The sequence below is a fragment of the Rhincodon typus genome, chromosome 16 (genome assembly GCF_021869965.1).
Source record: "Rhincodon typus isolate 14 chromosome 16, sRhiTyp1.1, whole genome shotgun sequence".
NCBI classification, from domain to species: domain Eukaryota; kingdom Metazoa; phylum Chordata; class Chondrichthyes; order Orectolobiformes; family Rhincodontidae; genus Rhincodon; species Rhincodon typus.
In genome coordinates this window covers 15,491,085-15,514,462 of record NC_063347.1, presented here as the reverse complement: position 1 = coordinate 15,514,462, position 23,378 = coordinate 15,491,085, and the positions used below count along the sequence as shown (strand labels likewise).

General features: G+C 44.3%; 1 protein-coding gene across 2 annotated transcripts in view; it reads left to right on the top strand.

The window, feature by feature from the left end:
* The window catches only part of plxnb1b (plexin b1b), a 247,365-nt gene that overhangs the window by 103,640 nt on the left and 120,347 nt on the right, over window positions 1–23,378 (top strand). For both annotated transcript variants that reach the window (XM_048606323.1, XM_048606322.1), the window contains exon 2: window positions 17,066–17,150. The gene's annotated coding sequence lies outside the window, so the exon portion shown is untranslated. The remainder of the gene's footprint in view (window positions 1–17,065; window positions 17,151–23,378) is intronic.

Here is a 23,378-nt window from a genome sequence, read left to right as displayed (position 1 = left end):
TTCGGGCCTAGACCCTTCATCAGAAAAGGGGGAGGGGAAGGGGGTTCCGAAATAAATAGGGAGAGAGTGGGAGGTGGATAGAAGAGGGATAGAGGAGAGGATAGGTGGAGAGGAAACAAACAGGTCGAAGAGGCGGGGATGGAGCCAGTAAAGGTGACTGTAGGTAGGGAGTTAGGAAGGGGATAGGTCAGTCCAGGGAGGACGGACAGGTCAAGGGGGCGAGGTGAGGTTGGTCGGTAGGAGATGGAGGTGCGGCTTGAGGTGGGTGGAGGGGATAGGTGGGAGGAAGAACAAGTTAGGGAGGCAGGGACGAGCTGGACTGGTTTTGGGATGCGGTAGGGGGAGGGGAGATTTTGAAACTTGTGAAATCCAGAGGAGACAGCAGCACCCAGCCCTGCCGAGTCTTCACCATTCCCCCCAGACCTACCCCTTACTGAGGACGAACGGTCAGTCCTCAGTAAAGGGCTCACCTTTGTCCCCCTCCACCCACAGATCAACGAATACCGCTCACGCTTGGACATAGAGCAGTTTTTCCGCCGCCTCCGCCTCCACGCTTACTTCTTTAACCGTGAACCTAACCATCCCTCTACTGACCCCTTCTCCCGCTTCCTGGACACCACCCCAAGGCCTCCGACCCTCCCTCGACCTCTTCATCTCCAACTGCCGTCGAGACATCAATCGCCTCAACCTCTCCACCCCTCTCACCACTCCAACCTCTTCCCCCGCAGAACGTGCAGCCCTCCGCTCCAATCCCAACCTCACCATAAAACCCGCGGACAAGGGAGGCCCGGTTGTAGTATGGCGCACTGACCTCTACATCGCCGAGGCCGGACGCCAACTCTCCGACACCTCCTCCTACCGCCCCCTTGATCATGACCCCACCCCTGAGCACCAAACCATCATCTCGCAAACCATCCACAACCTCATCACCTCCGGTGACCTCCCACCCACGGCCTCCAACCTCATCGTTTCCCAACCTCGCACTGCCCGCTTCTATCTCCTTCCCAAAATCCACAAACCTGAATGCCCTGGTCGACCCATTGTCTCCGCCTGCTCCTGCCCCACCGAACTGATCTCCAACTATCTAGACTCCATTTTCTCCCCCTTGGTCCAGGAACTCCCTACCTATGTCTGTGACACCACCCATGCCCTCCACCTCTTCCAGAACTTCCAATTCCCCAGTCCCCAACACCTCATCTTTACCATGGACGTCCAGTCCCTCTATACCTGCATTCCCCATGCAGATGGCCTTAAGGCCCTCCGCTTCTTCCTGTCCCGCGGGCCCGACCAGTCCCCCTCCACTGATACCCTCATCTGCTTAGCCGAACTCGTCCTCACACTCAACAATTCTCTTTCAATTCCTACAGACAAAGGGGGTAGCCATGGGTACCCACATGGGCCCAAGCTACGCCTGCCTCTTTGTAGGTTACGTGGAACAATCCCTCTTCCGTACCTACACCGGCCCTAAACCCCACCTCTTCCTCTGTTACATTGATGACTGTATCGGCGCCGCCTCGTGCTCCCACGAGGAGCTCGAACAGTTCATCCACTTCACTAACACCTTCCACCCCAACCTTAAGTTCACCTGGACCATCTCTAACACCTCTCTCCCCTTCCTGGACCTCTCTGTCTCCATATCGGGCAACCACCTAGAAACCGATATTCATTTCAAGCCCACCGACTCCCACAGCTACCTAGAATACTCCTCCTCCCACCCACCTTCCTGCAAAAATGCTATCCCCTATTCCCAATTCCTTCGCCTCCACCGCATCTGCTCCCAGGATGAGGCATTCCACTCCCGTACATCTCAGTTGTCCTCGTTTTTCAAGGACCGTAACTTCCCCTCCTCGGTGGTCGAGAACGCCCTCAACCGTGTCTCCCTCAACCGTATCTCCCGCACCTCATCCCTCACACCCCGTCCACGTAATAAGAACCAAAAAAGAATCCCCCTCGTCCTCACGTACCACCCCACCAACCTCCGGATCCAATGCATCATCCTCCGACACTTCCGCCATCTGCAATCCGACCCCACCACCAAAGACATCTTTCCCTCCCCACCCTTATCTGCTTTCCGGAGGGACAACTCTCTCCGTGACTCCCTTGTCCGCTCCACACTCCCCTCCAGCTCCACCACACCCGGCACTTTTTTCCCTGCAACCGCAGGAAGTGCTACACCTGCCCCCATACCTCCTCCCTCACCCCCATCCCAGGCCCCAAGAAGACTTTCCACCTGCACATCTGCCAATATGGTATACTGCATCCGCTGTACCCGGTGTGGCTTCCTCTACATCGGGGAAACCAAGCGGAGACTCTGGGACCGCTTTGCAGAACACCTACGCTCGGTTCGCAATAAACAACTGCACCTCCCAGTCGCGAACCATTTCAACTCCCCCTCCCATTCCTCAGACGACATGTCCATCCTGGGCCTCCTGCAGTGCCACAACGATGCCACCCGATGAGTTGCTGTTCCTGCAACCTTATTCCGCTTGGGAACCCTGCAGCCCAATGGTATCAATGTGGATTTCACAAGTTTCAAAATCTCCCCTCCCCCTACCGCATCCCAAAACCAGTCCAGCTCGTCCCTGCCTCCCTAACCTGTTCTTCCTCCCATCTATCCCCTCCTCCCACCTCAAGCCGCACCTCCATCTCCTACTGACCAACCTCATCCCGCCCCCTTGACCTGTCCGTCCTCCCTGGACTGACCTATCCCCTTCCTAACTCCCTACCTACACTCACCTTTACTGGCTCCATCCCCGCCTTTTCGATCTGTTTGTTTCCTCTCCACCTATCCTCTCCTCTATCCATCTTCTATCCGCCTCCCACTCTCTCCCTATTTATTTCAAAACCCCCTTCCCCTCCCCCTTTTCTGATGAAGGGTCTAGGCCCGAAACGTCAGCCTCTCTGCTCCTATGATGCTGCTTGGCCTGCTGTGTTCATCCAGCCCTGCACCCTGTTGTCTCGGATTCTCCAGCATCCGCAGTTCCTACTATCTCTGGTTCACTAATGCCCTTCAGGGAAGGAAACTGCCATCCTTACTTAGTTTGGCCTACATGTGACTCCAGACCCACAACAATGGGGTTGACTCTGAACTGCCCTCTGGGCAATTAGGGAAGGGCAATAAATGCTGCCTAGCCAGTGATGCCCTCATCCTGTGAATGAATGAATAAAGAAGAAAAAAATTCCGTGGTTTCAATCAGATTCCGCCCCCCACTTCTCCCCTCGGTTACAGACCCGGAATCCTCAACCGCTCCTCATGACAAACCCTCATCACTGGGATCATTCTTGTGAACCTCCTATGGGACCCCCTTTAATACCTGCACATCCGTCCCTAGATATGGGGTCCAAAACTGCTCTCAGTATTCCAAATATGATCTAACCAGAGCCTATAATGCCTCAGCTGTAGATTTTGTTTTCTTCTCCTCTTGAAATGAATGCCAACATTCTGTTTGCTTTCCTAAATGCCAACTGAACCTGCATGTTAACCTTAAGAGAATCCTGAGCTAGGACTCTCCAGTCCCTTTGTACTTCAGGATTCCAAAGCCCTTCCCTGTTTAGAAAATCATTTACTCCTGTATTGTTCATACCAAAGTGCGTAACCTCACACTTTGCCACATTGTATTCCATCTGGTACTACTTTGTCCACTCTCCTAGCCTGTCCAAGTCCTTCTGCAGCCTCCCCATTTCCTCAGCACTCCCTGTCGCTCCATCTGTATTTGTGTCACCTGAAATCTTAACAACAATGTCCTCAGTTCCTTCATCAGATTGTTAATGTGTCACGTGAATAGTTGCGGACCCAACACAGACAGCTGTGAACCTCCTCTAGTCACTGGCTGCTATCCTGAAAAAGACCCCTTTTATTCCTACTCTCCGCCAGTCGGCCAATTGTCTATCCATGCCAGTACCTTTCCCCTAACACCTGTGGATTCTTGACTTAGTTAGCAGCCTCCAGTGTGGCACCTTGTCAAAGGCCTTCTGAAAATCCAAGGAAATCCAAATATGGGATCCAAGGTTCTGGGGAGAATGGGTTGACAAATGAATGCCAGCCAGGATTGAACGGTGGAGTAGATTCAAAGGGCTGAATGGCCTAAATTTTCTCCTGTATCCTAGATCAGTTGTAAATGGGGTGGAGTAGCAAGGTTTGCTACACTTGCCCAAATTATACGCTGCACTATTAGTCATGTAAAGGCCAGAGAGGGCCAAACATTTTTTTAGATTGTATTCAGGAGGATTTTCTTCAGGCTGTTTCCAGTCCAACTGCAAAATTCACTGCTAGACTTGGTTCTTGGGGATGAGGTGGGGCAAGCCAGTATTATAGGGGAATATTTAGGAGAAAGTAACCATTGTATTATAAGATTTAGGTTGGCTGTGGAAGACTACGAGGAGTGATCCATCATTCAAATAATGAATTGGGGCAAAGCCAATTTCAATGGTGTAAGATTAGGTCTGGGCCAGAAAAATTGGAAACTAAGACTAGCAAGCAAAACTGCAAGTCTGCAGTAGGCTGCCTTTGTAAAGAAGAGTGGTTAAGTCCACTGCCCTGGTCTGAGAACAAGGATTGATGGTCAACTGTTCCTGTCGGATCATCATGCCGAAAATGGCCCGACCAATCAGCACCCTCTTGTCAGGCCGTGTAAATTGAGGTTCCTTTTTCAAAGAGCAAGTGGTTCAGGCGCATTCGATGATGAAGAAATAATGATTAAGATGAAGCAGAAGAAGTGTGCCTGTGACACATTGTCAGGTGGAGAGTACAATGGGTAATCATGCAAATGTATAAGGTTCAAGGAGAAGCAAAAGCAAATAAGAGAAGCTAAGAGTGTGTCAGAAGAGACGGGCAGCTAACACACACAAGAAATTCAGAAGGTTACCACTTAATATAAAGGTGGTAAGAGGAGGAGCTGAACAAATTTAGAGACCAAAAACGTGGCTCATTCTTAGAGGCAGGATATGTGTCAGTTGAAAATGTGGGTGTTGAGTAACTGAGCAGTTTCATGAACGATAAAGAAGTACCAGAAAGGCTGGCAACACTCTATCTAGAAAAGTCGCCAGGCCCGAATGAGAGTTAAGGGAGCAAATCGCGGAGCTGTTGACAGAAATTTTCAAGGCCTCTCTGAACACGGGATTAGTCCTGGTGTCAGGAAGATGGTAAATCGAACATTGTTCTTTTTTTAAAAAAATCTGAAAAGGACAAGCCATGAAACTTCAGACTTGTTAGTTTGACATCAATAGTTGGAAAACTGATGGAGGCCCATATATGGGAAACACTGAGAGAAAAGTAAGTTAATACTGCACAGTCAAGATGGCTTTGTCAAGGGCAGGTCACGTCTGACAAATTTTAATTGAGTTCTTTGACGAGGTGACACAGGCTGTGGATGAAGGTGGTGCTGTTGTATGTTTGGACTTAGAGAAAACGTTTGATATAACAACACGTAGCAGATTAGTTAGCAAGTGAGAAATGCTTGGAATTAACGGTCCCTGGCAGCATGGATTACAAGTTGGCTAAACGATAGGAAACAGAAGGTAGGTATAGCTAGGCATTCCTTAGACTGGAGACGAGCTGAAAGTGGTGTTCCCCGTGGATCAGTGTCGGGACTCTTGTTTTTTTAATCAACAAATTTGGAGATAGGTGTTGAGGACAAAATCTTTAAATTAGCAGATTTCTCTAAGCTGGGGAGAATCGTGAACTGAATATGATGCTGAATGACTTCAAGAAGAAAGTTGGCCCAACGGGCAGACATCTGGGAGATGAATTTCAATGCAGAAAAATATGAGAACACATTTCGGTAGAAAAAAACAGACACAATACAGGCTCAATGGTACAATTTTGAGGGGAGTACAGGAGCAGAGGGACTCTGGGTTTATGTGCATAATTCTCTGACCAGGCAGGTTGAAACAGTTAAGAAAGCTTATAGGATCCTTGAGTTTATAAATTGAGTTTATAAATAGAGGCAGTACAAGAGCAAGGAGTACAAATGATTGGTCAGATCACATTTGGAGTGTTGTGTTCAGTTCTGGGCAACTTATTTAAGGAAGGATGTTAAAGCCCTGGAGAGAGTGCGAAGGAAATTTACTAGAATGATACCAGGAATGATGGGTTTTAGATGTGTGGAAAGATTAGAGAAATTGGGCTGCTGCTTCTTGGAGCAGAAGAGATTTAAGAGGTGACCTTCTTGAGGTGGTCAAAATTTTGTAATTTTGACAGGATAAAGAAGGATATTCAGCTTCCACTAGTCGGTATGCCAGTAATGGGGGAGGGGGAGGTGGGGGAGTAGTGGGTCGGTCATAATTTCAAGATCATCAGCAAGAAATCTAGGAGTGAGATGAGGAGCAAATTTTTTAATCGGTGTGTTGTTAGGATTTGGAGTGTGCTGCCTGGGAGAGTGGTGGAGGCTGATTTCTGTAGGAGGTTTCAAAAGAGCTGGATAAATATTAGAAAGTGATGAATTTGGAGGGCTGTAGAGACAGGGCTGGAGATTGGGACTAGTTGGGTAGCACTTTCAGGAACGAGTATGGACACAATGGGTCGAATAGCCTCCTGTACTGTGAAATTCTGATTCTGTTGTGAATTATGAGAAGGATATAGACAGGTTGGTAGAATGGGCAAACAGTTGGCAGTGAAATTTAATGCAGAGAAGCATTAGTGATTCATTCTGCTAAGAATGCAGAGAGATGATACAAAATCAGATGTAGAAAAGAGTCAGGTAATATGTTTAGTGGTGAGGAACTTCAGTTAAGTAGAAAGATTGGAGTAGTTGGGACTGTTTTGAGCAGAGGAGATTGTTGTGAGGAGATTTCATAGAAGTATTCAAAATTGAGTGGTTTGGACAAAGTACGGGGAAATGAAAAGGTGCAGACTTGAGGGATTTGACAACAGAAGTGATGGGGGCATACGGGAAAAGCCTTTTCACGCATTTAGGACAGGGACTGCAGTACCTGAGACCTGAGACAATGGAGAAGGCATTTAAAGGGGAATTGTGTTCTTATCTGAAATGGTAGAATGTAAGAGTTACAGAAGGCAAGGGAGTGGAGACACAGACACAGTGATCTCCTGGTATACAGAGGGCAGTGCCGTGGGGAGGAATAGCTTTTTTCTGGACAATCCCTGGTCATTTGGGAACCTGAATGCAGAAATATTTATCAAACATGTGCCCGGCATCTCGCTCTTGTGTCAGGTAAATGTGATGGTGTAGAGTTTGAGGTAAATCCATGCCCTTTTGGATATTTAATAACGGTTGGGGGCGGGGCGGGCATGGTATTAATATGCTTTCCTAGCATGATTGTGGGGACAGGGTGTTGAGGGTCAGTGGGGTTGGTTGAGTAACCAATAGGGACTGATACATGACTGACACCAGAGGATTAGGATTTTGCTTGTCAAGTTACTGAGTTCTCATAGCCTAAGAGTTTCTGAGGGTGAATCTGAATGGACATTCACACTGTAAGGGACAACCAGGGACCAATGTCAAAATGATGGATGCATCTCGGCAAACAAAAAAAAAAGGAATTATTCTATCGAAACCCATTGAACCTCTGTCAAATAGCATGGAGCTTTGGAAAGGGGCAGCAGAATAAGAGCCCTGATATGATGTTACGTGGGCTGCATTGTGCAGAGTAGTATTCATCTCTGCCAACCTGCCCCCAGGGTTTCAGCAGTATCTCCAGTTAACTCCTCCTTGAGTTCATTGGCACAGCTACAGAGCCTCCCTGGAGGTTTCTTTTCTCTTTCTCGTATTGTGAGCTACAGGATGAAAATTCCCACATGTTAATTCTTGCCCTGTTCACTGTTGCTAGTTATTGCATTAAACCCATAGAACAGATTGAATGCCACCACATGCACAGTTCTGTTTTGCTTTGAACTTTCCACTCTGCCTTTTAACGTGAGCATTTCCAGCACAGAAGGTAAGATAATTCTGTGTTTTCAATTGAGTCAGTACAAGAATGAGTTTTGTACTAATCATTCCACTGGGATGGAGCTATTATTAGTCTGGAACAGTGCAGAATTACTTTCTCATCTAACTTAAGTTGTGAGAGCTGCTGTAGCTGGTTTGTGGTGGGGTGTTGCATGAATGTGACACTGGTTAGCAGGATTAAAGGCTTGAGAGAGGTAGCGAGGCTTTCTGACCATGTGATCAGAGCTGAAAGGGTGACAGATCGACTTGTCTATCATAGAGTCTAATATTCCCTCGGGCATTCTAGAAGAAAATATCTGCAAGGCTAGAGCTTGGCACAATATAGCCATGCGCTGTGACTGGTGCATTAGGAATGAGGACAAATTGTAGCTATTATCTGGAGAATCAAGCGTCTTTTTTTGAAAATGGAGAATTCCGAGAGAAGTACTTGGCCATTGCCAGGAAGTCTGAACCTAGAACAGAATCAGTTTCATGGTGAGTTACCCGTGACCCTGAAGTATCTTTGTGCATGAGTCAGTACCTTCAGAATGGCTGTCCTGACCCCACTTATAGATGTGTTAAAAAGCATTGTGGTTTAACTTACGACATTGTTGAACCACCAAATACCATAAAGTTTTGAATGCTGGGTACTGACAGAAACGTCTTGGCAGTTGTTGGGATGGATTACAAGAATGCCAACCCCACCCCAGTGACGGTCATTAGGCCTAGTGTGTTTCAGTCAAACTCGGGCATGCTCTCAGTCTTAACTACCACCTCGCTGCCTCCCCGCTGATATCGTTGACGATTCATACAAAATCTCAGCCGCATGGAAGGAATCAGCATCAGGATAGGGATAGGCCGCTGGATTCCTGGCTGTGCACCATGCTTGTTGCAGATGCTGTATTACTACAGCAATGACAATGGCATTTTTTATCTTCAATTTAAAGATTAGTGACATTGCAGCTCTCGCAACAATGCAATATGCAATCTATAAATGAGAAAAGTGATTTGGTTTTCCTGAGTCTCCTGTCTATTCCTGTCTGATGGCAAAGTTTGCCAGAGTGTGATTCTCGAGAACTTGTTTTTAACCCTGCCCATATTTCGCCTTTTAAACGTTTTCAGAGCAGGGCATGAAATGGGCTGTAAAAATGTATGCTTTCTTTGCTCCCCGATTCAAGATTTGTTGACAGACTTAAATTAGTTGAATGCAACTAATTTTTCAAATTGGGTCTGACACTGATACAATCACCAGTATATTTTTAACATCTAAGAAGCATCAATTTTTTTTACTTCAAGAGAATAAGATCCATTCATGATAACTCAACATCCTGTTAGTGCCTTTTTTTGTGCTTGAGGTGTGTTTTGAATGATTGCTCCTAGTCTGAATCTTTATTCAGTTTACTTTTTCAAATCAAGTCAGTCTTCAGGTCCCAACAAGTAGAAGTGCTTTTAAAATAAGGCTGAACGGAGGAGGAATTGAACCATACTTGAAAACATAAACTAGCAATTAAGGGGAAAAAGGTGTGGTTGTTAACTGGAAATAACATGATGTTTCAAACCGAATTTCCCATAATGAATAATTAGACTTGGGAGTAGAAATGAGCAAATTGGCCCATCCAATCTGCCGCAACATTCAATGAGGTCATGGCTGATCAGACCAGCCTTACCTATACTTTTCCTGCCTTTTCCCCACAACTCTTGATTCTCTAACTGATTAAAAATCTGTCTCTCTCAGCCTTGGATATACTTAATGACCCAACCTCTACTGCCCTCTGTGGTAAGGATTTCCAGATTCACTACCCTCTGAGAAAAGAAATTCCGCCACCTCCTCCCCCTCTGTTTTAAATGGATGGTCTCTTATTCTGAGATTATACCCTCTGGTCCTACGCTGTCCCACAAGGGGATAGAGTTCTCAGCATCTACCATGTCAAAGCCCTAAATCTAGTATGGTTTAGTAATATCGCTTCTCATTCGTCTAAATTCCAATAAATGCAGTCCCAAACCACTTAATCTCTCATCTTAAAATCCCACTGTATCTGGTATCAGTCTAGTGAACCTTTTGCTGGACTGCCTCCGTTGCCAATCACAGGAAGAATTAGTTTGAATGGGAAACATGAGAACAAGAGTGGAAAGTAACTCGTAAACTTTGCATGAAAGCAGCAGTACTATTTGGAATTTACTGTTGCCCATGTAATTATAAAGCTGTTTTGTATTGTGTATCAAATATGCTTGTAGCGATGAAGGTGTCGTTATTGATTCATAATAAAGTGGAGAAACTCAGACACCGTCTTGCTATCAGACCATATACTCAATGAATTGAGAGTTGTTGGCTTATTTCAAGGGGAGTGGGTAATGGGATGCCTACTCAGACAGGAAACCTTTTGGAGGGCCATGGGTGTCTCGCTCTCGCGCTCTCTTTTCACTCACTACTTCCCTCTGTCATAAAAATTTCACTGTGCAGCTCTTGTGATGATCACGTCGCCCATGCCAACCTCCATTTGCAATGGGACAACATTCAGGCTCTGGGTAACAAGTAGCAGGAATGCAGTGATCATCTTCACAAGGAAAAGCACCACCTCACCCCTAGCCCCAATCCCCATTGTCAACACATGACTGCTGACCAGAGGTTTAACGGCATCAGGCACCTTGGCATCTAGGGGTCAAACTGAGGCTGTCTACTCAGATGATTGGATCACTTTCTGACCCTCCATGGCATCTCTTCACCTCCTAATGATGAGAGAGCTACCACTCGCCTGGATGGGTGCAGTTGGAACAAACCTCAAGAAGTTCGACACCTTCAGGGACAGAACAGTACGTGTTATTGCTGTCGTTGGATTTCATATTCACTCCATTCATTCACAGGGCAGTGTGCTGCCCAAGCATACTTTGACAGCCTGTTCCATTCCTACAAATGCGACTGTTGAAATGGCCAAGACTAGCAGAAGCCATTATCGAAGGTTCACTATTCCTTCATTGTAGCTGGGTCAAAATCATGCAACTGCCTTCCTAATACCAATTGCAAATCTGCATCAATTCAAGAAGGTAGTACATTAACACTTTCTCACAGCCAGCAGGAAGGGCCGTAAATGCAGTCATTGTTCATGTTTCATGGAAGAATTTTTTTTTTTCAAATCCACTATAACTGTAGGCTTCTACTAATGGAATTAAGGTTTAATTATATCAGGTTTGCAAATCCATGGAAGAGTTTCCAATGGCTTTTCTTCCTGTGCTGCAGTATTATTTTTGGGAGAAGATGATGTATCCTGTCTTTTCTATGGCAGAACACCAGGCAGCATGCCACATTCAGACAGGGTCTAAATCAGAAGAACACCCTGTTAAAATTATAAATTATGAGGAGGTCTCGGAGATGTGATTTAACCGGTTAAGGTTTTGGTTTAGGTTTTAATGAATCTTGCAGCCATTCCTGTGGTTGTACAAGTCACAGTAGCCCCATTCTTCATTTTGTAACCATTGGATTCTTTTCAAACTTCTGTGGCATATTATACAGGCAATTCATACAGCACAACATTTTAAATACACAGCAGAGTTTTGAAGATAACGTTGTGAACTCTTCAAAATTCACAGTCTTTTCTTCATGAGCCACTGAATACATGAGCTATCAAAATAGCCGAAATTGTACATGTATCTGGATTTCCAAAAGACCTGTGTGTGTGGTCATTTGCACACTGGAAACATCATTTCTCTGTCCCAAAATGGCAATGCTTCTAAAATAATTAGAATGAATTCTTTATGTTGTATAAATAACTGTATTGCAGAGGACATTGTGATGCTTATTCTGGCTGAGTTCCTTCATTCCACATGACATTGTTTCACTTTTAATAATTCGATGCGCTTACTTTCTAATGCTGGCACACAGAGCATATCCTCATTGCTATGGAATTGGCCTGTTATACAGAATGATGCAAGTTGGTTCTGTAGTCTTCTGAAATCTTAGTACATGAGACAGCACTGTAAAAATGGAGCAGCTGGCATCGCTTGAAGATATGGAATCAACGTTTTAAGAACTGTGGCAAGGAAATTTGTTAGTTTTAAGTAGATTGGTGGTCCCTCTTCTATGTGCCGTGATACCATATAACACATCTTCTAACACCCCTAAGTATTGCATTCATTTGCATGAATGCTGTTAAAACAACCAGTTTCTCCCCCCTGTAACTGCATAACTTTTCAATAATTATGCACTCAAGGTTACATCCCTGCTATAATCCCTTGTCGAGTAGCACAAGCATTAATGGAAGCTAAACAGGTAAATACTCATTTTGTGGGTTGCAAATATTCCTAGCAACAATTTAGTAACTTATCTGTACATTAGGACAAGGATGGCTAAAGCTTGCTGTGTCTGTGCCTCTTTGATAATGCCGCAGCTAGCCTTCAAGAGATAAATTATTGGTTTGAGTTTGCAGAAGTGAATTCTTAGTTATCAAGATTCTTTTATTTTTGCCACCTTATCACCCTGCCACGCTGGTAATGGCAGGCAAATAGCTGTTTAGATATTGGGATTACCTGCTTCATAAAAACAAACTGTTTTATTCCTCTTACACAATGAAGCTTAAGGTATCGCAGTGATCTGACAAGTGGCTTGGACAGACACGAGAGTGGAGCAGGGATCTCCATCCACGGTCTGTCTGTGCACTGAAGAATCAGTGAGTCAGCGTTGACTCACATCAATCTATCCATTATGATCCAAATGTCTCTTTCCTTTCGTCAGTTTTGATTATCTGCTTGATTTAATCTCCGAAGATCACCGTGGAATGTTTTTGGTCTCGTAAAGGTGCTACATAAATGCAGTTATTTGAATGCATGAAAGTCCAGAGGACTTGTGGAGAGAAGGAAATAATAAGATTGTTTTGGTACCATTTCACCATGGCAACCCTACAGTTGAAAACTGTTGTACATCATTAAACAAAATCCCCCACTTGGTTATTCAACACACTGTAGCTTTTGTGGATCGCATTAATTCTGCTCCGCAGCACCGTCGCTTTTCAAAAAGAATAAATCTCTCTGGTGCTCATTGGGGTGTCTCTGAACTGCATACTCCCTGCCTTCTGTACTTTAATCTGCTCTACTTCCATTTGAACTCCCCTTTATTATTTTCCCAACTACTTTATAACAGTTAAGTGTCTGTAGGTGTTTTGTGTTGTTCCTTTTGGAGGCAGCTATAACTTTTTAAAAATTATTTTGTTAATATATCCCATGCCTGTTGCAGCCTTTCTGGGGTGGACAGACTTTGCTGGTGGAGTTTTGTTTCCTCATTTATTTATTTTCTTTTTTAGGGATTATTCTCTCCTTTTTGTATGTCACTGAGCTAGTCAGTCAGCAGCGTGATCTCTGTACGGCTTTCCATCTGACACTCCTACAGAACATTTCCTCCTTCCCTATCTTAAGAAACACTGGACTAACTCTGGGGGTTGTTTGCTGTCCTACTGTGTCTCAACATTATTATTTAGTTGAGGGTCTTTTGCCAATGGAGATCCAATATGAACTGTCCATGGAAACATTCAGTCTCACTTGATTTCCTTACTGATTGAGATTTTACCTGTCCCACAATGTAAGGCAGTCTTTTGAATCAACTGCAATGATTGTTAATTGCTTCCAAATGAAGGTTACAGCAGTGTTGTGGGTCTGTGCCAATCTGGTTTCTGTTTGCCATATGACCATGGGAACAGGGGGAGGCTTGAGCAGCTCCCTGAGCCTCGTTCACCATTCTTGGGTGATCTGAAGCTCAACTGCAACTATCATCTTGATTTTGTGGCTAAGTAGTGGCAGCACGGGGGCTCAGTGGTTAGCATCGCTGCTGAACAGCGCCAGGGACCGAGGTTCGATTCCATCCTCAGACAACTGTCTGTGTGGACTTTGCACATTCTCCCCTAACATGCAGGTTAGGTGGATTGGCCATGCTAAATTGCCCCATAGAGTCCAGAGATGTGTAGGCTAGGTAGATTTGCACGATAATGTAGGATTACAGGGATAGGGTAGGGGTGTGGGTCTGGGTGGGATGCTGTTTAGAGGATCAGTGCAGACTCGATGGGGTGAATGGCCTCTTTCTGCACTGAAGGGATTCTATGATTAATAATCTTGCCTAACAAAAGTTGAAAGATTAACTTTGAATTCATCTGAATGGCTTTTTAAGGGAAGAGTTTTTTCTTAAAAGTTTTCAGCAAATTCTTGCGGAGTGCTATCTGACATCACCCCTGAACAGCTGTGCTTGTAAGGTTGTATACTCCTTTGTCCTTCACTCCCTCGTGAGGGTTTTTCCTCGATCTATCTTATCAAATCCTTTCTATCAAACAGTTTAATTACATCATCCCTTAACCACCTTTACTTAAGGGAATATGTAACCAGACTGTGCCACTTGTCTTTAATTTAACCCTTTTTGGCTCTGAGGTCTGGAGCAGAATGCAGAAGAAACCTGATGTGCTTTGACATGTGCTAAGAGGTTAAATGGGACGTAGCCCAATTTGAGCCAGTCGAAGGGATGTTCCAGCTCTGAGAAGTTGGAGGGAGAACTCCTGGAGGAAGTACAAAAACCAGTATTTTATAAAACGCTCTTGCTTGTCCCTCCCAGTAGATGAATGCAGCTCTGTTTCTGGGCTCTTTACAAAACAGAGCACACTGCTCTTGCCGAGAATGAATGTACAAGAAGTCCGGTGTGTGATTGAAAACCAGCTTTGGGCCAAACTGCACCGAGCCTTGTGGTGACTGCAAAGCCGAAGGTTTCGACAAATATTTGGTCAGCTGCACGCATCACTCACTGACTTCTCGATTCAGCCTATCAGGCTCCTATTTCTTTTTTGCTCTTCAATTCAATGATTGTCGAGTGATCAATGAGGAGCTTCTTGTTTGTTTAATAATGATGTGAAGTCCAGTAAATCAGGGATTTTTGTTTTGATTAGTTCAATCACACAGGAGAATCAGTACAGTTCAATTGTTGTTTTTGGGAGTGGGAATTTGAACTGGTATCAATGCCTTCTTTTTAGCCAGTGGTTAACTTTTTTATTAGCTTTAATTTGGCAAAATATCTTCTTGGTCCCCGTGCCAATGATTGCACTCTCTCTCTGTATAGTGGAAACTATTCGACTTGTGTTCTTTCATGATTAAAGGTGAAGCTTGCTCTCTTTCTTCCCTGCACCCTGAGGCTGTTGTTAAAAAGAGTTTTTCTTTTGATCAAGTCACATCTTGCGACTGCTTTGCTGCTCTGAGGTACAGAAGAGGCAGGTACGAGTTTACAACTGCAGTAATGCCAGCTCTGAAACACTGACTCACTGTTGCTGCTAGATATGGAGGCTCCCTTCCCTACTGAAACAGGCCAAATGGGTCTCTGTGCAGCGTTGCACAAGGTCACTGGGATATTCTCTGTCAACATCGGAAATAGGCTAGTCAACCAGATCCAACAGACTGAGTTTGAGTTTGGTCCCTGCTCCACTGGCACAGACGAGTAGATTACTGGACCAGTACTCCAGAAGTCTAGACTCATGATCTGAAGACACCAGTTTAAGGCCCACCAGTGCAGCTATTAATCCAAATGCAATTGATCAGAAAACAAACATCAATAAAGTGTCCTTTTAGGAAGGAAATCTGTCATCCTTATCTGCTCCTTACCTCCATGTGACGCCAGACCCACTGCAATGTGGTCTGTTCTTAAACTACCTTCTGAAATGTCCCAACAGGCCGTTCAGTTATAACAAACCTCTGATGAGAATCCAGTGGGTTCCTGAACACCATACACCATCAAGGCAATTAGGGATAGGCAAGAAATGCTGGCATTGCAACTGATACATCCCTTGATTGATTAAAAGAAATAGGAGATAAATGATGGGTGTAACGACCTCACCTAATGAACAATCGAAACGAAAGACCAGATGTAAATTCAGACTGCTGATTCCCTGCACATTTGAGCTGCCTGATTTTAAAAAAAAAAATGAGATCATTTGCACGTGTGCCCGAGATTGGTAGACAGCTCTTAAACGTTTTTAACTCATTCACTCCCTCCGGTATCGCTTCCTTTTCACAGTCTATGGGTCTTTAAAGCTTAAACTCCGATTTCTCCAAACAAACTGGTTCAGAAACCCATCCTCTTCAGTTTAGTAAACCTGCCACTACGAGGCATGCGGATTGTACTTTGATCCATGTGTCTGCTGAAATTAGTCAATCTGTAGTACGATGGTGATAAAGGGATGCCTGTGTGTTCAGAATGTCAGGGTCGCACGTCCCGATTGCTGCCTAGTACCTTTGCTGTAAATAAGTCCAGCAAGACTGGGTGAAGGCTGCACTGCCAAGAACAAATGAGATGCCTACTGCCAAAATACATTTGTATCATGGTGTAGAGGAAATATCACTGGGCAAGTAATTTAGACAGCCAGGCTAATGATCTGACGCCTCTGGTCCCATCCCACTGTGACAGCTTGTGGAATGTAAATTTAATTAACAAATCTGGGATTGAAAACCAGTCTCTCTCAAAGTTACTATGAAATCATCAATTTGTTGTGACCATCTGGTTCACTAATATTCTTTATGGATGGAAATCTGCTGTCTTTATCTGGTGTGGTCTACATGTGATTTCAGATCCAACAGCAATGTTAACTGCCCCCTGAAATTGACTTGCAAGCCATTCACTTGTACCAAACCCATTGCAGAAGGACTGCAATGGTTCAAGAAGATGGCTCACCACTGCCTCACTGTTGATCAGGTAACCAGAGCACTGAAAGCAAAAAATGCTGGAGATCACAGCGCGTCAGGCAGCATGATGGAGAGAAAGCAAAATTGTTTCAGTAGATCTAGAAAGAATTTGGTTTCTCCCTTATTTTCTGCCAATTGACCCAGCGCAGAGGCTTCAGTATAGAAAGGAATTTGGACTGGGATTCGTTATTACGCAGGAAATCTGAGCAGGAGGGGCCAATGATAAGTATCATTTATCTGCTCCAACATTCAATGAGATCAAGGCTTATTGTTATAATATTGCTATCTTCTTTGTGTAACTCAATGTGGTAGGTAGCAGGATATTTCATTGGCTATAGGGAAAGGGACTTGTATGAGTTCAATTATGGAAAAAACAAATTTGTAAAAAGTCTATCATGTCAATCAGCAACTGACGGAGAAATTAGTTCCTCTGTATTTACCAGAGCCCCACCTCAATGTTCTTTTTCTTGTTGTCACTTTGACTACAGGTCTGTGTGTCAGAGGACAGCACTAATGACGAAGCCAGCAGTGCAGGGCTGATGCACCTGTACGGAAATCTGGAAGAGACAAATGGTAAGGAAGCTCTCCTTTCTCCTCTCTTGGAATAAGAGTCGGGGTGGTGGATGGGCGGGATTGTTTCATTCGCCAGCCTTATGGACTTCTGATCCATAAGAGGGTAATCTAGAGTTTGTAAAGATCTTCCGCTTTTCAGTTTAAAACAGTCACCAGTGAAATTGAACTGGGTCATCAACACGTGAGGTGACTCCATGATGATCTGAAATCCCAGGAAACTAGATACAGGTGTAGACCATTCCGCCCATTGAGTCCACTTCACCACTTAATAAGACTGTGTGGCTGATCAAACACATTTTAATATCTTTCATCCACATTATCCTCATAACCCTTTGTGCCGTTGATAATTATCCATCTCATTTTGGGGTGAACACGGTGTTGTTTTTGATAGGGTATGAATTAGATTAATTTGTGAGGAACTGATTTTTTTTTTTACTTCTAAGTTTTCAGTTTGTCTGTTGCTTTTCCCTTTCTGAAACTTTGAGAGGAATCCTAAATTTGCCTTTGATAGATTGTGAAACGTCCCAGATGCAGAAGTTTACAATGTCTAAGGTGCTATTTAAATACAAGTTGTCACCTCTGTCTAATAGCTTAGTTTGCGGACATTTTGAGTTCACGTTTGGTGATGGTTAACTTGAAGGACAGAATCAATCTTTACTTCAATTTTACTAGAAAATAAGAACACAGCAAAAACAGTCATTGTCACTGTCAAATTTCAGATTATTCCAATGCTTTTCTGGCTTTTGATCGTGTATACTCTTGAACTCCAAAAACAACAACAATTTATATTTGTGTAGCAATGAAATGTCCCAAAAGTGGTTCACAGAGGCATTATAAAACTGAAAGTGATACTGAACTGCAAAAGCAGATAATAGGGAAAATGATCAAAAGCCTGTTTTAAAGAGGTAGGTAGTAGAGTGCCTTAAGAGAGGAAAGTGGAGAAGGTTAGAGAGGGACTTTTTGTTCTTTTGGGTCTAAGCAGCTGAAAGCATGGTCACAAATGGTGGAGCAAGTATCATAGAATCCCTTCAGGGTGGAAGCAGGCCATTTGGCCCATCAAGTCCATGCCGAACCTCTGAACAGCGTCCCACCCAGACCCACCCCTAGCCATAAGTCCATTAGAATAGTCAAGCGTGGAACTAGCAAAGGCAAGACTGAGTGTTTCAGTGGCAGAAGAGCTGAGGCGGGGCAAGGTGGGACAGTGCGAGGATGTAGAAATAAGCAGCTTTAGCATTGGTGTCGATATGTGGCTGAAAGATCATCATGCGTTCACCTATGACACTGAAGCTGCAGACAGTCTCGAGCATTTGAAATGGAGAGGGATGGAGTCAGTGGCGAGGGAGCAGAGTTTGTGGCAGGAAATGAAGACAATTAGTTCAATCTGGGATGAGGTTTCTGGATGTCAGAAATAGTTTAACAATTGTGTGGAGGGCTCACGTGGGTTAGTGGTAAGGTCCATTAGGCTGCCTTCAGTAAATGTAGAAACTTGAATGATGCCACCAAGGATACAGCAGTTAAATACCACAGCAGTGCAGGCGAAGGACAGATTCTCAAGGGACAACAGAATAAGGGTGCAGGAGTAGGAAGAGAATCCACTGACTGGTCTCGAACAGTGATTTGGATTACAGTTGAACTGGGTATGCAGGAATGCAGTGTGGTGATCAATTCCGTCAAAAGGTTAAAAAGAGTGAGGAGGGATGGTTTGCCAACTCGCCCAAAATTCTGTGCCTGCACTCTATTGGCCAAAGCTCCTTCAGCATCACCTTGCTGCCATGACCTTTACTAGCTAGAAGGACAAGGGTAGCAAATGGACAAAAGATATTTGGTGGGAGTTGGGACACAAGCAGCAGACGTTGGGGTGGCCACAAATTTATGAAGTTGGGAAGTCCGCCAGGAGTGCATTAGCATAATCAAGTCTGGAGGTAACAAAGGCAAGACTGAGTGTCTGCAAATTCCCCTCCCAGCCATCGGTTCAAATCCCATCAAGGTTGCTGATGGAATTTAAAAGTCAATAAATAAAGTCCGGAATTGAAAGTTAGTGTCAGTAATGGAGACCAGGAGGCTGTCACTGATTTGTAATAAAAACCCATCTAGTTCACTAATATCCTTTTTTAGGGATGCAAATATACCATCCTTACCCAGTCTGGCCTACATGTATCTCCACATCACTGCAATTTACTTAACTCCTCACAACCTTCTGAAAAGGCCTCGTAAGTCACTCAGTCCAAGGGCAGTTAGGGATGGAAAGCAAATACTGCCTTTGCCAGTGACAGCTGTGTTTCATGGAAGAGTAAATCAACAATCCTGGAACACTCTACCTGAAGAGTGCTGTGGATGTATCTGTACAACATGGACTGTAGTGATTCCCAAAGATGGCTTACCATCCACTCCTCAAAGTCAGTCAGGGATGGGCTAAAAATGTTGGCCACAGTGATTCCCACACCCCTTGACAAATATATTTTAAAACAGTACTTTTTTTTTAATCTAGATAGGCTGGAGTCCCCTAACATCTAAAATTTTAAATTCTTAACCCTGCATTTAAATCTGTTAGGTTCTCACTCCAAGCTACTCAAGCCCATCTTGAACTCTTTCTATTCTTTCCTTTTTCCTTTGTAATTCTGTTAAATTTTCCCACCTCGCTCTCTCCCTGTCCTCCTTTTTATCACTTTCCTTGTAACCCGACCTTCTGGCTGAGCTTTTGGTTCCCTCTCATCATTGCCTTGGGTCTGCATTTGCCTGTGGAGCATCTTAGTCAATGTCTACATTGAAGATGGTTTGAAAATTGTAGCAGCTTTTGGGAGTATTTAGACCTAGACAGAACCTGTCCATACTCCTGTTATGCCACACTACACATTGTGCAACCTCCTCTTGGTCCAGGTGGCATTGCACAGCCTCTGGAGAGACTGGCATCTAAGACCACGACCAGGTATCTTACTGGTGCAAGATCTGCCACAGTCTTCTGAGCCTCTTCATGATGACCCTGCTAGGACTCTACTGGGGCATTTCCTAGTTATTTGTTAGTGCAGACTTCCTGGGAAAAGAACAGGAAGGGGCCATTGAACCTGTTCAATTAAATTACAGCTGATCATCTACCTCAATGCTACTCTCCCAAACTATCTCCAAATTCTTTGCCAGTAATATCCAGGAACCTGAAAACATAAAATGCTGGAAATCACAGCAGGTCAAGCAGCATCCATAGAGAGACAGCATGTTAACGTCTAGATGACTCTTCATCACCAGCTCTGATGAAGAGTCTTCTAGATTTGAATTGTGAACTTGCTGTCTCTCCATGGATGCTGCCTGACCGGCTGTGATTTCTAGCATTTTTTTTTTATCTCCAGCACAGATTCCAGCATCTGGAGTAATTTGCTCTTCCTGAAGCATATTGATTTTGGTCTTGAACCTGCTCAGCGAGTGAACTTTCACAGCACTCTTAGGAGAGAGAACTCCCTATGTTCAACATCCTCTGAAGAAATTCCTCCTCACCTCAGTCTTGAATGACCTACCCCTTGTCCTGAGATTGTCTCTTGGTCCTAGACTCACCAGCCAGGGTAGACGTGCCATCCACTCGGCCTCCGCGAATTGACAGGTTGGTAAAAGAAAGTTCCCAGCTCTCAGTCCATGTGAAGTGACGCATTATGCAAGGGTATGTCCCATTGCTGTAGTGTGAATGCTTTCCAGCTTCTCTGACTGAAGCAGTAAACGATGCTGACTTCTGGTCAGTTGACAACACTTGATTTTTCTCCAGCAGATACAAGATTATATCTGGCTGAACTCGAATCCCACAAACCTCAAATGCGATAAATAATCAGTTAAATTATTTTTGGCTGTGTTGGAGATAGATGTTATTCAGGCCACGGGGGAAAAAAATCTCTGAGCACTTTGTTTACCCATGTCATGCATTCTGTTTTGCTCAGCCTGCCTTAAGCAACAAGAAGTGCAAATAATTCATTTTTTATGTCAGTAGTTCAGGTTTCTTGCTGTGATCATAGAATTCCTACAGTGTGGAAGTAGGCCATTCGACCATCAAGACCATACTGACCCTCTGAAGAGCACCCCACCCAGACCCATCCCCAACTCTGTCCTTGTTACCCATGTCTAACCCACCTCGCCTGCATATTCCTGGACACTACATAGGCAATTTAGCATGGCCAGTTGGCCTAACCTGCACACCTTTGGACTGTGGGAGGAAACCGGAGCACCTGGAGGAATCCCACGGAGACATGGAGAGGATGTGCAAGCTCCACACAGACGGTCACCTGATAGTGGAATCAAACCTGGGTCCTTAGTGTTGTGAGGCAGCAGTGCTAACCGCTGAGCCACCGTGAGCTCTGTTTTGTTTTGGTGGGAAGACCAGAACAGCCCAGCAACATGAGAAACCAGCAATGGTGTGTTTTTATGGCTAGGAGAAAATGGTGGGCACAGAGGCTGCATTTAGATTCTCTGAAGCTGCTGCTGTGTATGGTGTTCTGCCAGCACCTGATAGCCTGTGGCAAACCCAAAGTCACGTTTTTTTGTCTTGAAACAAAAATGGGCCTTCACTAAGACTGGCACATAGCAATAGAAAGTGCTGATGAGGAGGCCTGGGCAATGAGAGGAGAAAGCATTAAGTGTTAATGTTAAAAACATTGTGACAGCCCGTTGCAAAGATTGCGGTTTACAGCCAAATAAATACGGAGTGTTCAAGTCTTTTACAGATGGACAACAGGAATAGGAAATAATAGCAATCATGTTTATATTCATGCGGTGTAAACATAAATCTCATTGATTCATTAATCTTGTTTTGAGAAATAATTCCAACAAATAGGGAGCTGGCCTGGTTTCTGATATCCCCTCAAAGATTATCGAAAGATTTCTTAGAACAGGTTTTTGGTACTTCAGGAAGAATTTGACAAAATAAGAAGCCTTGTTGAGAATGTGCCCACACAGCCTGCTCCAAGTATGTTCACAGCTGTTCTTAACCTACCTTTGTCTGAGCTTCTTGCCATTCCCTCTGGAAAGGAGATGTGGGTCAAGGAATTCTGGGCAGCACCGTGTCCGGTCAGTCAGGTATTTACAATGTGAGTGGTATTTCTTTGGCCCCTTGACTTCCCTGGAAGTAGCCTATCCATTTGTCAGCGTCTGGCAGTTGGAAGGTTGTGAAGCGAGCACGAAGGATCAGGAAAAGCCTATTGCCTATGGTCAGGTCACGTACATGTCCCAATTTATGCCGAACGTGCAAGGGTTACTTTAAAGTCCAGTTGTTCAGGGTAAATGCAATAAAAATTTGACGGTCAAGGCTATTTGCTCCTGGCAGAGGAGGAAATCACACAGGGAGGCGATGGCCTAGAGGTATTATCTTTTGGACCGTCAATCCAGAGACTCAGATAATGTCTGGGGATCCAGATTCAAATCCTGCCACGGCAGAGGGTGGAGTTTGAATTCAATAAAAATATCTGGAATTGAGTCTAATGATGACCATGAATCCATTGTCGATTGTTGGAAAAACACATCTGTTCACTAGCGTCTTTTTAGGGAAGGAAACTGCCTTCCTTGCCTGGCCTACATGTGACTCCAGACCCACAGCAATGTGGTTGACGCTTAACTGCCCCAAGGGCAATTAGGGATGGGCAATAAATGCTGCTTGGCCAGCGACGCCCTCAACCTGTGAATGAATAAAGGAGGGAAAAAGAGCTGAATCCCTAGTACCACGTGACTGAAGATAACTGACAACCATCTCTAGAGCAAGGCTACTGGCAGATTGGCACAATGCATGCACTTTGTCTCTATTTCTTAGCTACATTAATTTTTCCTTTCTGGAACAATCAAATCTTCAAAAGTGTCCTTTTAGGTTTTATTTTGTTAATGGGTTTCATTTTTGTTCCATCTTCTGTGACCCATAAGTTAGCAATAATTACAATTTAGACTCAATGCTGGAGCTTCACTGAACGTATTTCCTACCACACACTAATTGGCTGGTAAACTGCTAGACTGGTGTACTCAGTATATGACTCCACAGCGCACAGATATATTCACAAAATAGTTCTTTACAAATAATATAACAAGATAACAATTTGGAATAGATTTTATTAAAAAAATAAATAATTACGTTAATTACATTGTAAACCAAGTATCCAATGGCCTGTTTGAAGTTGCCTTCTGACTTAATCTATTGGTTCATTGCTTTCAGAAGCTAACCAGCCAGCAAACATATTCAGTGTTATGAAGCTCCTTTATATTTAATATTTC